This window comes from Biomphalaria glabrata, chromosome 1, assembly GCF_947242115.1.
Source record: "Biomphalaria glabrata chromosome 1, xgBioGlab47.1, whole genome shotgun sequence".
Lineage (NCBI taxonomy): Eukaryota > Metazoa > Mollusca > Gastropoda > Planorbidae > Biomphalaria > Biomphalaria glabrata.
The window spans coordinates 60,471,115-60,485,617 of NC_074711.1; the positions used below are offsets into that span (position 1 = coordinate 60,471,115).

General features: G+C 38.8%; 1 protein-coding gene across 2 annotated transcripts in view; it reads left to right on the top strand.

Moving 5' to 3' along the window:
- LOC106069445 (neuronal acetylcholine receptor subunit alpha-10-like) overlaps window positions 1-14,503 on the top strand; it is a 211,818-nt gene that overhangs the window by 75,084 nt on the left and 122,231 nt on the right. The gene's annotated exons all lie outside the window — the stretch shown is intronic.

The window sequence follows — 14,503 nt, forward strand, 5'->3', positions numbered from 1 at the left end:
ATATTCAAACTTTCTGAGTGTCATTAAAACACATTTTATTTTGACTAAGAAGTTTTTGTAAGTCATCCCACTATAGAATCGTACAATAAACAGTACTACGGTTAAAAACATATAGTTGTTTTAAATACAAAAATTTCAAATACTAATCGAGGACCTATACCTATAAGGACTAAAGGAAACCGCTTATATTGATAGGATCATAGCTAATGCCCAGACTCCTCAGGAGAACTGAAGACAACCTAAACAAAAACCCTCGGAATCATGAGGTATAAGCTCAGAATTTTACTTTTAGAATGCTCTATAGAATTGTAAGTGAACTTTTAAAATACAAAAGTTCTTAAAAATCACTCTTGAAATACCTTCAATTCTAGTGCATTGCTCACATATAAGATTGTTTTTAAAAAAATCTGGATTTCCTCAGTACAATTTTAAATTTTTGTTTCACGTTATCAAGAAGGGGGGGGGGGGAGAGGATGTGAAGGGATGCCTCTAGATTCCATGAGTTGTGCCGTCACCAGCTGAGCGCCGTCATTTCCGGCGTTAGTTATGCACTTATGCCCCCCACTGGGTAGTTCCGTTTCCAGACCAGCGCTCGCAATAAAAAGTGCTCATCATATCATCAGTTCAGACATGGATCTAATCTTATTACTGATCACGTGACAGCTACGCCTTGTCCAGAGCTCGAACAACAAATGCTGTATTTTATGTGTTGCTGACTTTGAACGGCTAAATAAAACAGCAACAGTAGAAGTTCCTTAAACAATTATCTTATCAGGCCCAAATTACCCCCCCCCCCCCATTTCACACACACACTTTCATCTATCCTCTCCCCAGCAATTTAACCCTTTCAGCTCCTAAGGAGAGGCACCTATATATATAGAGAGAGCTTGAAGTAGCTGAAGGGCTAGTCTCTTTATAGTGAACAGGTTCATTTTAATTTGAAAGAAGAAAAAAAACATTCTATCAAAAAATAAACATTTAAACAAGAAAAACATTTAAAAAATATATTGTTTTGCTCATAACGGGCATCGAGCCCATGATTTGGACTCGTCAGCTGCAGGTACATTTATTTTATTGAAGTTTATAAGCGTTACTTATAATTTTACGTAAATCTAATAGAGATTACATCTAAAACCTAGATTCAAAAGTAAATCTAGACTATATCTTAAGAGTTCTAAATCAGAACTTCAGGTAAAGTGTTAGATCTAGATGTCTATATAATGAACCTACCAATAACTAATCGCACAAATAAACCTGCCTCGCTGCCTCGCTGCCCGAATCAGAAAATGCATGTGGTTTTTTTAGCAGATGACGGTGTCACGGGTTCGATACTCGAATTGAACCAAAAAAAAAATGTAAAAATTATTTTTTGGTAAATTATTTTATAATATTTAAAGTTTAATAATGGAGGTTTTGTCTTTTCAAAAATACATTTTGTGTTAGACTCTGAATTTGTTTATAATTTCTTTTTTATATTTCATTTTATTTTAACGGTCATAAGTGAAGTATTGTTGTTGTTGTTTTTTTAATTCATATTCTATTTAATGTTTATCTTGTTCTTGGTATTGTTCTCTATTGAAATACCTTAGCGAACCTTGTGATATGGCCATAACGTTTTAGTTTGGGTTCTTTAAAAGTGGTCATATTATATATGGCCACATCACAATATGAATTTACGGTTCTTATTACCCATCTATATATTTTTAAAATTATTCCCTTTCTTTTTAAACCACGCATATAGGCCTACAGATGTCGACTGAGAAGAGAAAGGAACTGGTGGTCAACCTTTATGTATATGTTTTAGTCATAAAATATTCTGAAATAAATAATTCAAAACAGTTAAAACCTATTATAGTACATACTCTTATATGGAAGTGGGCCACACTTATAATAAAGGAGCCATCTGCAACATACTAAGCAGAAGACGGCTAGATTCCCTGACAAACCACTCACCCCAACTGTTAGGAAATAATTAATTATTTTGCTTTTAATTTTAAATTAAGTATCGCCCAGGAGTCTCTTTAAAATTGTGAATCGACTACCAGAAATAGGGTGAAACAACAACGATGTTAGTAATCGCTGTTGATGGGAGCTAACGGTTTAGAAGTAATCGCCAAACAGCATTAATTCGACCATGATTCTTTTTTGTTGTTGTATGGTACATGAGTCCGGGAAGTTGTGACTAGCTTAAGGGCGTCGACTCCCCACACGGAGTTTGGAGTAGCTGTGTGTAGTGAGTCGGAAGTAAGTACACAGGCTTTGGACGTCAGATTACATCTGATGATGGGAAAGTAATGGACAGGGGGGGAGTTGCCTTTGTTCGGAGTACAACAGAGAGAAGATAGCTGGCACGCTGGTAGAGGACAAAACATTTATTTAAGCCTTAGTTTCGTAAGAGTACATGCAAAAAGTCTAAAACGTAAACGATAAAAAATGTTCAATCAACTGGGCATTCAGTTAATCAACAGGGCATTCAGTCAATCCACAGGGCATTCAATAATTCAGTCAATAATTCAGACTACATATGTCAGTCAGTCCAAATGTGTCATTATTATTATTTGTTGTAGTATTATTATTATGGAAAGGAATTAATTTTCATTCTCTGGCACTGCCAGGGCCGAGCTTCGTTGTAGTCCTTTTAAGTTTCCACTTAGAAGTTTTCTGATGGTGCAGCAGATATGTAGCAGTACTGCCCTCTTGACTAGTATCGAGAATCTCTTTAAGCATGTTTAAGGCCTGGAATGTTCCTGTGTTGTCACTATTCCCTCAGCTGACATTAAATATTGTTATTTTAGCTAACTTCTTAGGATTATTATTGCTTGCGTCCTTCAGGTTATTAACATTGATTGTGTCCAGCGCGACGTCCATGCTCTAATAGCTAGATCAGTGCGACATGGGGAAGGATGTATTTGGAAGAACATTTCACCAGCACATCTTTAGTTAAATCTTGAATGAAAATCTTCCAGTCTCCACAGGGATTCCCTTCAGTTAGGTTAACTCTGTCACACATCCCACATCATTCATCAGTCAGTCAACAGTTCATTCAATCAATCATTTTATCCCTATTCCAACAAGTTCAGTGCTCTGTCGTCCATCAGTCTAGATCGATCTCGACTGTGTGTATATCTCCTAGTGATCTGTTTATCTATCGCACTGACTATGTGTATATCTCCTAGTGATCTGTGCATCTATCGCACTGACTATGTGTATATCTCCTAGTGATCTGTGCATCTATCGCACTGACTATGTGTATATCTCCTAGTGATCTGTACATCTATCGCACTGACTATGTGTATATCTCCTAGTGATCTGTGCATCTATCGCACTGACTATGTGTATATCTCCTAGTGATCTGTGCATCTATCGCACTGACTATGTGTATATCTCCTAGTGATCTGTACATCTATCGCACTGACTATGTGTATATCTCCTAGTGATCTGTGCATCTATCGCACTGACTATGTGTATATCTCCTAGTGATCTGTACATCTATCGCACTGACTATGTGTATATCTCCTAGTGATCTGTGCATCTATCGCACTGACTATGTGTATATCTCCTAGTGATCTGTACATCTATCGCACTGACTATGTGTATATCTCCTAGTGATCTGTGCATCTATCGCACTGACTATGTGTATATCTCCTAGTGATCTGTGCATCTATCGCACTGACTATGTGTATATCTCCTAGTGATCTGTGCATCTATCGCACTGACTATGTGTATATCTCCTAGTGATCTGTACATCTATCGCACTGATTATGTGTATATCTCCTAGTGATCTGTACATCTATCGCACTGACTATGTGTATATCTCCTAGTGATCTGTGCATCTATCGCACTGACTATGTGTATATCTCCTAGTGATCTGTGCATCTATCGCACTGACTATGTGTATATCTCCTAGTGATCTGTGCATGTATCGCACTGACTATGTGTATATCTCCTAGTGATCTGTGCATCTATCGCACTGACTATGTGTATATCTCCTAGTGATCTGTGCATCTATCGCACTGACTATGTGTATATCTCCTAGTGATCTGTGCATCTATCGCACTGACTATGTGTATATCTCCTAGTGATCTGTGCATCTATCGCACTGACTATGTGTATATCTCCTAGTGATCTGTGCATCTATCGCACTGACTATGTGTATATCTCCTAGTGATCTGTGTATCTATCGCACTGACTATGTGTATATCTCCTAGTGATCTGTGCATCTATCGCACTGACCCATGTATATCTCCTAGTGATCTGTGCATCTATCGCACTGACTATGTGTATATCTCCTAGTGATCTGTGCATCTATCTCACTGACTATGTGTATATCTCCTAGTGATCTGTACATCTATCGCACTGACTATGTGTATATCTCCTAGTGATCTGTGCATCTATCGCACTGACTATGTGTATATCTCCTAGTGATCTGTGCATCTATCGCACTGACTATGTGTATATCTCCTAGTGATCTGTGCATCTATCGCACTGACTATGTGTATATCTCCTAGTGATCTGTGCATGTATCGCACTGACTATGTGTATATCTCCTAGTGATCTGTACATCTATCGCACTGACTATGTGTATATCTCCTAGTGATCTGTGCATCTATCGCACTGACTATGTGTATATCTCCTAGTGATCTGTGCATCTATCGCACTGACTATGTGTATATCTCCTAGTGATCTGTGCATCTATCGCACTGACTATGTGTATATCTCCTAGTGATCTGTGCATCTATCGCACTGACTATGTGTATATCTCCTAGTGATCTGTGCATCTATCGCACTGACTATGTGTATATCTCCTAGTGATCTGTGCATCTATCGCACTGACTATGTGTATATCTCCTAGTGATCTGTGCATCTATCGCACTGACTATGTGTATATCTCCTAGTGATCTGTGCATCTATCGCACTGACTATGTGTATATCTCCTAGTGATCTGTGCATCTATCTCACTGACTATGTGTATATCTCCTAGTGATCTGTGCATCTATCGCACTGACTATGTGTATATCTCCTAGTGATCTGTGCATCTATCGCACTATGTACATTTCCAACTATCCATCCCTTCCAATAGACAAAACAAACTCATTAGAACTCTGTCAATTAGAAAACTGAACAAAGCTCTGTCATATACATTTATGAACTAAAGAAACAAAGCAACAAAAACGTAGAAGATTCGAACTAGGCCCAACATTAACCAGTGTCCGCTTCAGCTTAGTTTTTGTTTTTTTCGGCATCTGGTTCTATATTTGTTCGAAAGTTTTGAGCGTATTATTTTGATAACATTTGATTAAGCAATGACAAACTACTTTAGGGAACTAGGGCCTATGCCTCCATTTGTCCAAAGTATATATTATATAACCAATATAACGCACTAATTCTTGAAGAATAAATAACAAACATTTTGTAGGTCAGAACAAAGCGATCGAAGAACAAATTTGAGTCAATAAATCCTGCCCGAACTACCCAAACTGGACACTAAGATTACAGGCTAATCAATGTCGACGTAAAGAAATGCTTCCCTCTTTGTGTTCAGACATTGTTCAGAATGAAAGCATTTTTGGTAGATTTTTTTTGGGTTCATGTCTGAGGTATCATATTAGGACTGGATCTATACAGTGGATCCATAATGCATGAGATCGTGTAGGATGATGGAATGCCAAGGTTCTCGCACATCCACCTCTGAATTGACAGGGGAGCCTTGTTAACGTGGCGTCTCCCTCCCCAGCCCGTCCACTTGACCCCCTCAGATGGAGCGGTACGTCCCCGGCCTGTCAGCCTGCTGCCTAACCTACAAGTATTTCATTGAGAAGGCAACACGCCTCATCACTGATTAGAGCCAATTGGTCAGCAGAGGGAGAGGGACAGCCTCTTGTCAGAACTCTCAGAGCAGATAAATAACTTCTTGTCACCTCCCATGTGTGCAGGCCATTTCACTGCTTGTCCAAACATTCCATGGTCCAACAACTTAACTTCTTGCATTGATTTGTATCTTGTTTCGTTGTTTTTTTCTTTGGTCTATCTATTGCTTTTGGTTGGGCGACTGAGGACGTCATTGATAGTTATTGATTTGGTGTTGTCTTGGTTCATGCATATGTGATCTTTATTGGTATTTAATACATGAAATGTTTCTATTTTAGTAAATATTTAGTTATCTTGTAAGCAGGGCCGGATTGAAAAATATAGAGGCCCGGGACAAGATTTTTGTGGAGGTCCCAACACTGTTTCGAAAACTTTAATAAAGATTCACCTATGAATATAAATACTTATATCTAAAAGTATGTTATATTTTAAAAGAAGGACATATAGTACTTCTTCCTATTTTAAAATATTTAATATGCATATTTTAGATTTTAAAAAATGAGTTTGAGTTTGTGAATTGTAAGGCCCTTGGTATTTGTAAACATATTCCAATAGTACTACAACTAAAAAGCGGACACTTTTTAATCACGACATTGTTGCCACCCGACTTAAGATTTCAAGTGTTCGCGTTAAAAATGAGAAAAAAAAATGCTAAAATGTATTTGACCCGAACGAAATGTCGATATATTTTTCTCTTTTGTGGAGGCCCCTCTCTTGTGGAGTCCCCGAAGCTGTAGCCTCGTCTGCCCTCCCTTAAAAGTACTTACAACCGGCCTGCTTGTAAGTATGTATCGGTGAATGGGAATGTGGGAGAGTTAAAATCATACACTTGTATTTATGTACTGACCTGGCATTATGTCACGTACTGCACCAAAACTTGGCATGAATGTCATGGTGTTACACATTGAATGACATGACATCCAAACTAATGGATACAATTACACTTCATAGAAGCTTTTTTTTTTGTTTTAATTTTTTTAAAAATTTTTCTTGTGTGCTTTTATCTGTTTTTTTTTTTTTTTTTTGTTTCTGAGACGCCCATTATAGCCGCCATGAAAGATCCCAACTATTCCTTACTTACATAAAACATCTGTCTACTACCTGGCCTAAATTTTCGGAGTTCATATGTCTTGGACTTCATGTATTCTTGGAACTCAGATTTCGCTTTTCCAAAGACTTTACAGTTCAATAATACTAATAAAATAAAAGTTCAATACACACTTTTATAAGGATAGTCTACGTTTTTCAAAACTTATTTAGATTTTTGGGCCTAATGACAAGTCCAGCTTCGTCATTGGGTCAAAGTGCGCACGGTTTAAAACTGGATATAAGATAAGCCGCACAGAGATGAACGCGTAGAACAAACACGGAAGGTATTCAGAAGGAGAGAGAATACTAGACAGGCACGTTCTATAAATGGAAAGTTCAATATTAAGACCAGCAAGTAGGATACTTTAAGATCTACTTTGATAGAAGGGTCAGGGCGTCTTGACATGTACATCTTACAGACTGGAGTGAATTAAAAGTCTGTACACAATAGGATGTTATGTGGAAACAGAGAATTAGAGAGAGAGAGAGAGAGAGAGAAAGAAAGAGAGAGTGAGATAGAGTTAGAGAGAGAGAAAAAGAGAATGAGAGAGAGAGAGATACAGATGGAAAGAAAGATATAGAGAGTGAGAGAGATTTAGAGAGAGAGAATGATGGAGAGCTAGGGATATATATATATATATAGAGAGAACAAGAGAGAGAGAGAATCTTCTTACCGAAGAGACTGGAAAATGGTGAGGGTTGTCAAGATCATAAGGGGTTGTCAACATTAAAAGGTGTCATCGTTGAAAGTTTAAAAAGCACATAGCAGTTCAGCTAATGTCCAGAAAAACGCAACATCATGTCTATCCCTGATCTCATATCAAACATCATGTCTATCCCTGATCTCATATCAAGCATTGAATCTATCCCTGATGTCATATCAAACATTGAATCTATCCCTGATGTCATATCAAGCATTGAATCTATCCCTGATCTCATATCAAGCATTGAATCTATCCCTGATCTCATATCAAACATCATGTCTATCCCTGATCTCATATCAAGCATTGAATCTATCCCTGATCTCATATCAAGCATTGAATCTATCCCTGATCTCATATCAAGCATTGAATCTATCCCTGATCTCATATCAAGCATTGAATCTATCCCTGATCTCATATCAAGCATTGAATCTATCCCTGATCTCATATCAAGCATTGAATCTATCCCTGATCTCATATCAAGCATTGAATCTATCCCTGTTGTTAAAGAAAACAAAATAATCTTGTCTATTCCCGATGTCAAAGAATCCTAACCCTGTCTATGCCTGATGTCAAAGAAAACATGTCTATCCCTGATGTAAAAAATAACCCAACAAAATATCATGTGTACCCCGAGTAAAAAAAAGAAAATGCCATAATACAAAGCCTTCTAAAATTTCCTTAAGCCTAATTTAGTATATTTAGAACTATTTAGCACTAGCGTGAAATTAATGATGTCAGTGTATTGTTTTCTTAAAAACATTTCAGGCATGTGTATCAACAAAATAAAATGGCAGATCAATGATGAGCATTGATAATATGTAAAAACGAAAGATATAAGTAAAAAAATCTCGTCAAAATAAAATTTACATGAAGTGCAAGAGATCTCAAATTGACGAATTTTGTAAAAAAAAAAAAGTTTTAAGATTCAACAATCATTGTGTAACAGTTCAATGGAAAGAGTCAGTTTTATAAAGTTTTAACTTTGTTTCAGCTCTGGTTAGGTTGATATATTTCCCTATAAATCTCCAGAACATAAATTACTCCTCGGTTCTCGTTTTATTTTCGCGTGATGATACAATGCACAGGACACTAAAGTATTTCTTTCCACCATCAGAATGTCTACATTTAAGCGACAGTCCAAAGCCAAACCGCTGCTCTCAGATCCTACTATTTCGGTGAAAATGCCAACAAAGTGTCTGCCTGCTGTCTGACTGCTGTCGTGTGTGCCCATGTATCATGCCACTTCTGAGTTTCTTGAAATAATAGACCAGGTTTAATAGCTGTCACGCACGGAGACAGGGCCGGATGACTGTGTTTATAAATAATACATTTTGGACTACTGGACGGTAAATAATGCCGATCTGTGTATACGCCTTCTTATATCGTTTTTAGATCTCTACATTTCATTTTCGGTTTCGGTCAACGAGATTTGGTCGTTAGTCTGAATGTAAGATTTTGGAACATGTTTCGATACATAGTATACACAAATACAAGCAATATATAGGTATTTGTATGTCCCTAGTTTTATTTATTTAAAGGCTTTGAGCAAATAATTTCTAAAGCTATTTCGTTGTCACACACACAAAACACACACGTACACAACTACCAAACCTATAATTATAATTGACGTGGATTGCTAAAGAAAAAAACGCACACCCCATACTGAGACTTGAACATATTGTTATAATGACGACAGTACTGGGGAAAAACTGTGTGTGTGTGAATTTACTTTCAATGCAATAGCATCACAGATTTTATCTATCTATCTATCTATCTATCTATCTATCTATTGTTATGACATGATTAGGAATTATTTATTTGTTTCGGTAATAAGGGGAAAGTTTTAATTAGCGACAAGTGACGTGACAGATCGTTAAAAAATAAGAACGCTCTTAGTGACGCTAAAAGGAAGACGCTTCTTGTAGAGTAGTAGACTTGAGTACGACATTATTGACATCGGACGATTCCCTTCTTGAGTATTAAATATCTTTATAGAACAACATATCAGCGTCGACTACATATTTGATTGTTTCGGCCTTTCGCCGGTGTTACTGAATTAGTTTAGTTCAGCGTTACTTCCAGTCAGATCTACACTAGACACATTGTCAAGAATCAACACCGTGCGGAAGCCTTACAAAACAGCTATCAGGTGCTAAAGAAGGAACTGCTAAACGCATACGGGCACAACGCGGCAACATTCCGAAAGAAGTATTACGAAAACACTCCATCCAGCCAAGTTGATCCACAAACAACTATCAACTCAGAGAAAGACTTCTTCACGAAATGGCTCGGATTCGAGAATGTAGAGAACACCTACGAGGGGTTGAGGAACTTTATCTTGATTGATAATTTTCTCAATAAATGCGATCTCCAGCTGCAGTCTTTTGTAAAAGAAAGGAACCCAAAGGTGTTGGACGAAGTGACAGAAATTATTAGAACATATAAAAAGGCGTATCCCAGCAACCCACTTTCAAATAAAGACAAGAAAATATCGACTTGGTGGGATACACGCAGGAGAACAAGGATAGGGGTAGAAGCAGAGGGCGAGAGCCACAACCCGTCAGAGGGAATAGTAATAGCGGAAGGGCTAAAGGAGTGAGATGTTATACATGTGGAAGGAAAGGGCACATTGCAGTGAACTGCATGAGGTCACAGAGCAGGTCCAGTGGTAGGAACAATTAGAGCAATCGGAGTGGTTACAATAACTACAGTAATAACAGAAATAAGGAAAATAGAAGTAAAAGCAGAGAGCAGCAACCAGAGGTGTGGACAGGGTGTACTTTGTGAAGGGGAACAGTGATAGTTTCACATTTTACCCAGGGTTCATAAATAAGCGGCCGGTACGGGCGGTCCGCGATAGTGGCTGTAACACGATCGTTATCAGGAGTAACTTCATTGAACCACAAGATTATAGAGGGTACCAGAGGAAGGTGGAGTTTGCGGACGGAAGCATCAATGAATTTGAAGCATTTAGGGTCTTCATTGAGACGCCATTCTACACTGGATATTGCGAGGGAGTCGCAATGCCCGAGATGAGACAAGACATGTTAATTGGCAATATACCAGGAGTGAAGGAGTGCACTGCAGAGGAGCTAGCAGCATGGCAAAACAAGTATAAACAGATGAACCAGAGCACGGACACCACGCCATACGAGAGCAACATGGTCATGACAAGAGCACAGGGGATAAGAAAAGCAGAGGCGCAAGAAAATAGCATAGAGAGTGGATCGACGGAGACGATGGAGCAACCAAGGGGAAACGGACTCGAAAACAACCAAGTAGCAGAAACGAATGAAAATGATTCAAGGAAAGAAGAGCAGGAGGACTTGGAAGAAACAAAGGAAATACCCAGGTTTGCACAGGAGCAAAAGTTGGATAACGTAGTTGGAAGGATATATGCCAGGGTGGAAGACAAGAGGAATAATAATCCAATGGAAAAGTTCAAAGTTGAAAATGACATACTGTTTAGACAGGCAATACTGAATGGGAGGAAAGTGAAACAGTTGGTACTTCCCCAGAAGTATTGGCAAGACGCGCTTGTGATTGTACGCGACAATAACATGGCAGCACATAGCGGGACAAAGAAGTGCTTCAAAAACTTGTCCAGACATTTCTTTTGGCCAAACATGAAAACCACTATCGCCAAGTACATAGGCTCATGCGACATATGTCAAAAGAAAGAAGCTAAGGGACGGATGGGTAAGGCACCGTTGCAGGCCATGGATGAACCAACGGAACCTTTCCAGAAAATAGCCATCGACATTATAGGTCCATTGACTAAAACGGAAAGTAATAGCAGATACATACTAACAATAATTGACATGTTTACTAGGTACCCGGAAGCGGTGGCATTGTCTAATATAGACACGGAGAACATTATTAATGGCCTAACACAAAAGTGGATAACCAGGTATGGGATGCCGAAGATATTGCTGACGGACAACGCATCTTAGTTCCGGTCGGAACAATTTAAGAATTTATAGAACAACATATCAGCGTCGACTACATATTTGATTGTTTCGGCCTTTCGCCGGTGTTACTGAATTAGTTTAGTTCAGCGTTACTTCCAGTCAGATCTACACTAGACATATTGTCAAGAATCAACACCGTGCGGAAGCCTTAACACTATCTATCTATCTATCTATCTATCTATCTATCTATCTATCTATCTATCTATCTATCTATCTATCTATCTATCTGATTCTATCCCAATAAATCTTAAAATCAATTGGAAAGCAGGCGTGTCCTTCGATCAAACGATTTTCTTTTCGAAATCGCCGCACCTTCAAGTAATTAACAATAGCATGGAGCTTTCTTCACACTAGACGCGCCATTTCCAATGTAACCTTCAACGTCACAACTACTTCATGCAAATGTTTTGTTTTGAGAATGACTTAGTTTAGGGGCTTCTAGTATCAAGTCCACACTAAAAAAAAATCCTACACACATCTAGATCTATAAGCAGTCATACAGACACATGACAAAACCATGGGCGTAGCCAGGATTTTTTTTCGGGGGGGGGGGGGGGTTTGGGGGGATGAATTTTTTTCTCCCCCCCCCCCCCGCGAAAAAAAATTATATGTATTTATGTGTGTGTGTGTACATAATCTTTATTACATTCTGACCCTTCATTCTTTCGGAAGACGTTTATTGTGCCCTAGAATAGGTTCTTCCATGAGTTAGTGAAAAAATTGTAGATTCCCCGACATTACTAGTAAAGGGGTCTGGGGAAGCGCTAGGAGCTCCCCCAGCGCGGGGCGAAGCCCCGCCGCCAAGCACTATTTCTGATATTGAAAACCAACAAAATGCATATTCTGAGGTATCTACAGTGCATTTTCCTGCTATTAAAAAGTTCTATTTCAAAAACCTAATGTGCTATTCTTACTGACTTAGACCCTCCCTCGTCGTTCGGCGCATTTGCCATCAAGCTGTTTCCATAAAATTGTGGACTCCCCGCCATTAATAGCAAGGGGGTCTGGGGGTGCGCCAGGAGCACCACAGCGCGGGTCGAAGCCCCGCCGCCAAGCACTATTTCTGGTATTGAAAGCCAACAAAATGCATATTCTGAGGTATCTACAGTCCATTTTAATGCTATTAAAAAGTTTTATTTCAAATACCTAATGTGCTATTCTTACTGACTTAGACCCTCCCACGCCGTTCGGAGCATTTGCCATCAAGCAGTTTCCATAAAAATCTGTCTCTGGTAATGTCTGAAGCCTCTTCCCACCTACCATGAGGACCTCCATGAATGAGTGGCGTCAAATTGTACTAGGATATCATTGCAACTCTTCTTATGCGTAATTCATTTTGTCGGAGAACATGTCCCGCAAACCTCATGGGTCGTTCTCTCACAATCTTACTAAGGGGTCGACTCCTAGTTCGGCATAGGATTTCCTTGATTTAGATCCGATCTCTATAACTGACTCCTAAAATCTGTCTTAGCCATCTTTGTTGAGCTACATTTAGTGTTTTTCGATTTCGGTAGATGACTATTCACTGCAGTTTATTAATGGAGCCCTGCCACTGGTAAAAATGTGTAACCTCTCTTGAATACGCTCTTGGAATTAAGTGACTGTAGTTTGCTTTAGATTTTATATCGAAAAGAGAAGTTTTATCGTCAAAATCTTCTGTTGGGGGTTTTCCACCTCAAAATGCTCTTAGACTCAAAACCATCTGGAGGGGTTTTAAACTTTAAAAAAAAAGCCATCTGTAGAAGAAACTCAAAACCCCCGATTGGCTTGGCTACGCTCAAATAATTTTAGTGTGTAATTTGCTTTTTTTTTTATATTGAAGATGTATTTTTAGCACCAAACCCATCTGAATGGGGGTTTAAACTCAAAACCCCTTTCGACTACGCTCATAGCATTTTGAGTGCGTAATTTGCTTTTTTTCTTACACTGAAGATGGCGGGGGTTTAAACTCAAAACCTCTTTGACTACGCTCATAGATTTTAGAGTGAGTAATTTTCTTTTATTTATATTGAAGAGGTACTTTTTAGCTTCAAACTCCACTGGAGGGGAGTTTAAACTCAAAACCCCATAGGCTACACTCATAACATTTTTAGTCTATAATTTGCTTTTTTTTTATTATTAATTATTAAAGAGGTATTTTTTTACCTTCAAACCTTTTACCTTTAAACTCAAAACTGAGTCAAAACCCATTTAGCTACGCTCATAACATTTTGAGTGCGTAATTAGCTTTTATTTTATATTAAAGAGGGGGTTTATCGTAAATTTTAGAGGGGGTTTTAAAATCAAAATCTTCCTTAACTGTGCTCTTGGAATTAGGGGATTTTCGTTTGCATTTTTTTTGTTTTGTTGTATAGAAGATGGGGAGTTAACTGCAAAAACCCCAGGTAGGGGGTTTAAAACTCAAAACCCCTGGTAGGGGGTTTTAAACTCAAAACCGTTAGTAGGGGTTTTTAAACTCGAACCGCTCTGGTAGGGGTTTTAAACTCGAACCCCCCTGGTAGGGGTTTTTAAACTCGAACCCCCCTGGTAGGGGTTTTTAAACTCGAACCCCCCTGGTAGGGGTTTTTAAACTCGAACCCCCCTGGTAGGGGTTTTTAAACTCAAAACCCCTTTGGTTGTGCTAGGGCAAGTGATGGTTTAGTTATAAAATCTCACCTAAAATAAACAAAATCAAAGCAAAAAATCAGTCACTAAATTCCGACTCCCCCCCCCCCTTGGGGGGGGGATTTCATTTCGGGGGGGGGGGGGGGGGTTGAACCCCAAGAACCCCCCCCCCTGGCTACGCCCATGGACAAAACACAGACACAAATTCCCCCCCCCCAAAACACACACACACACATTTAACCCTGTTAATATTTCCTCCTCCCACAC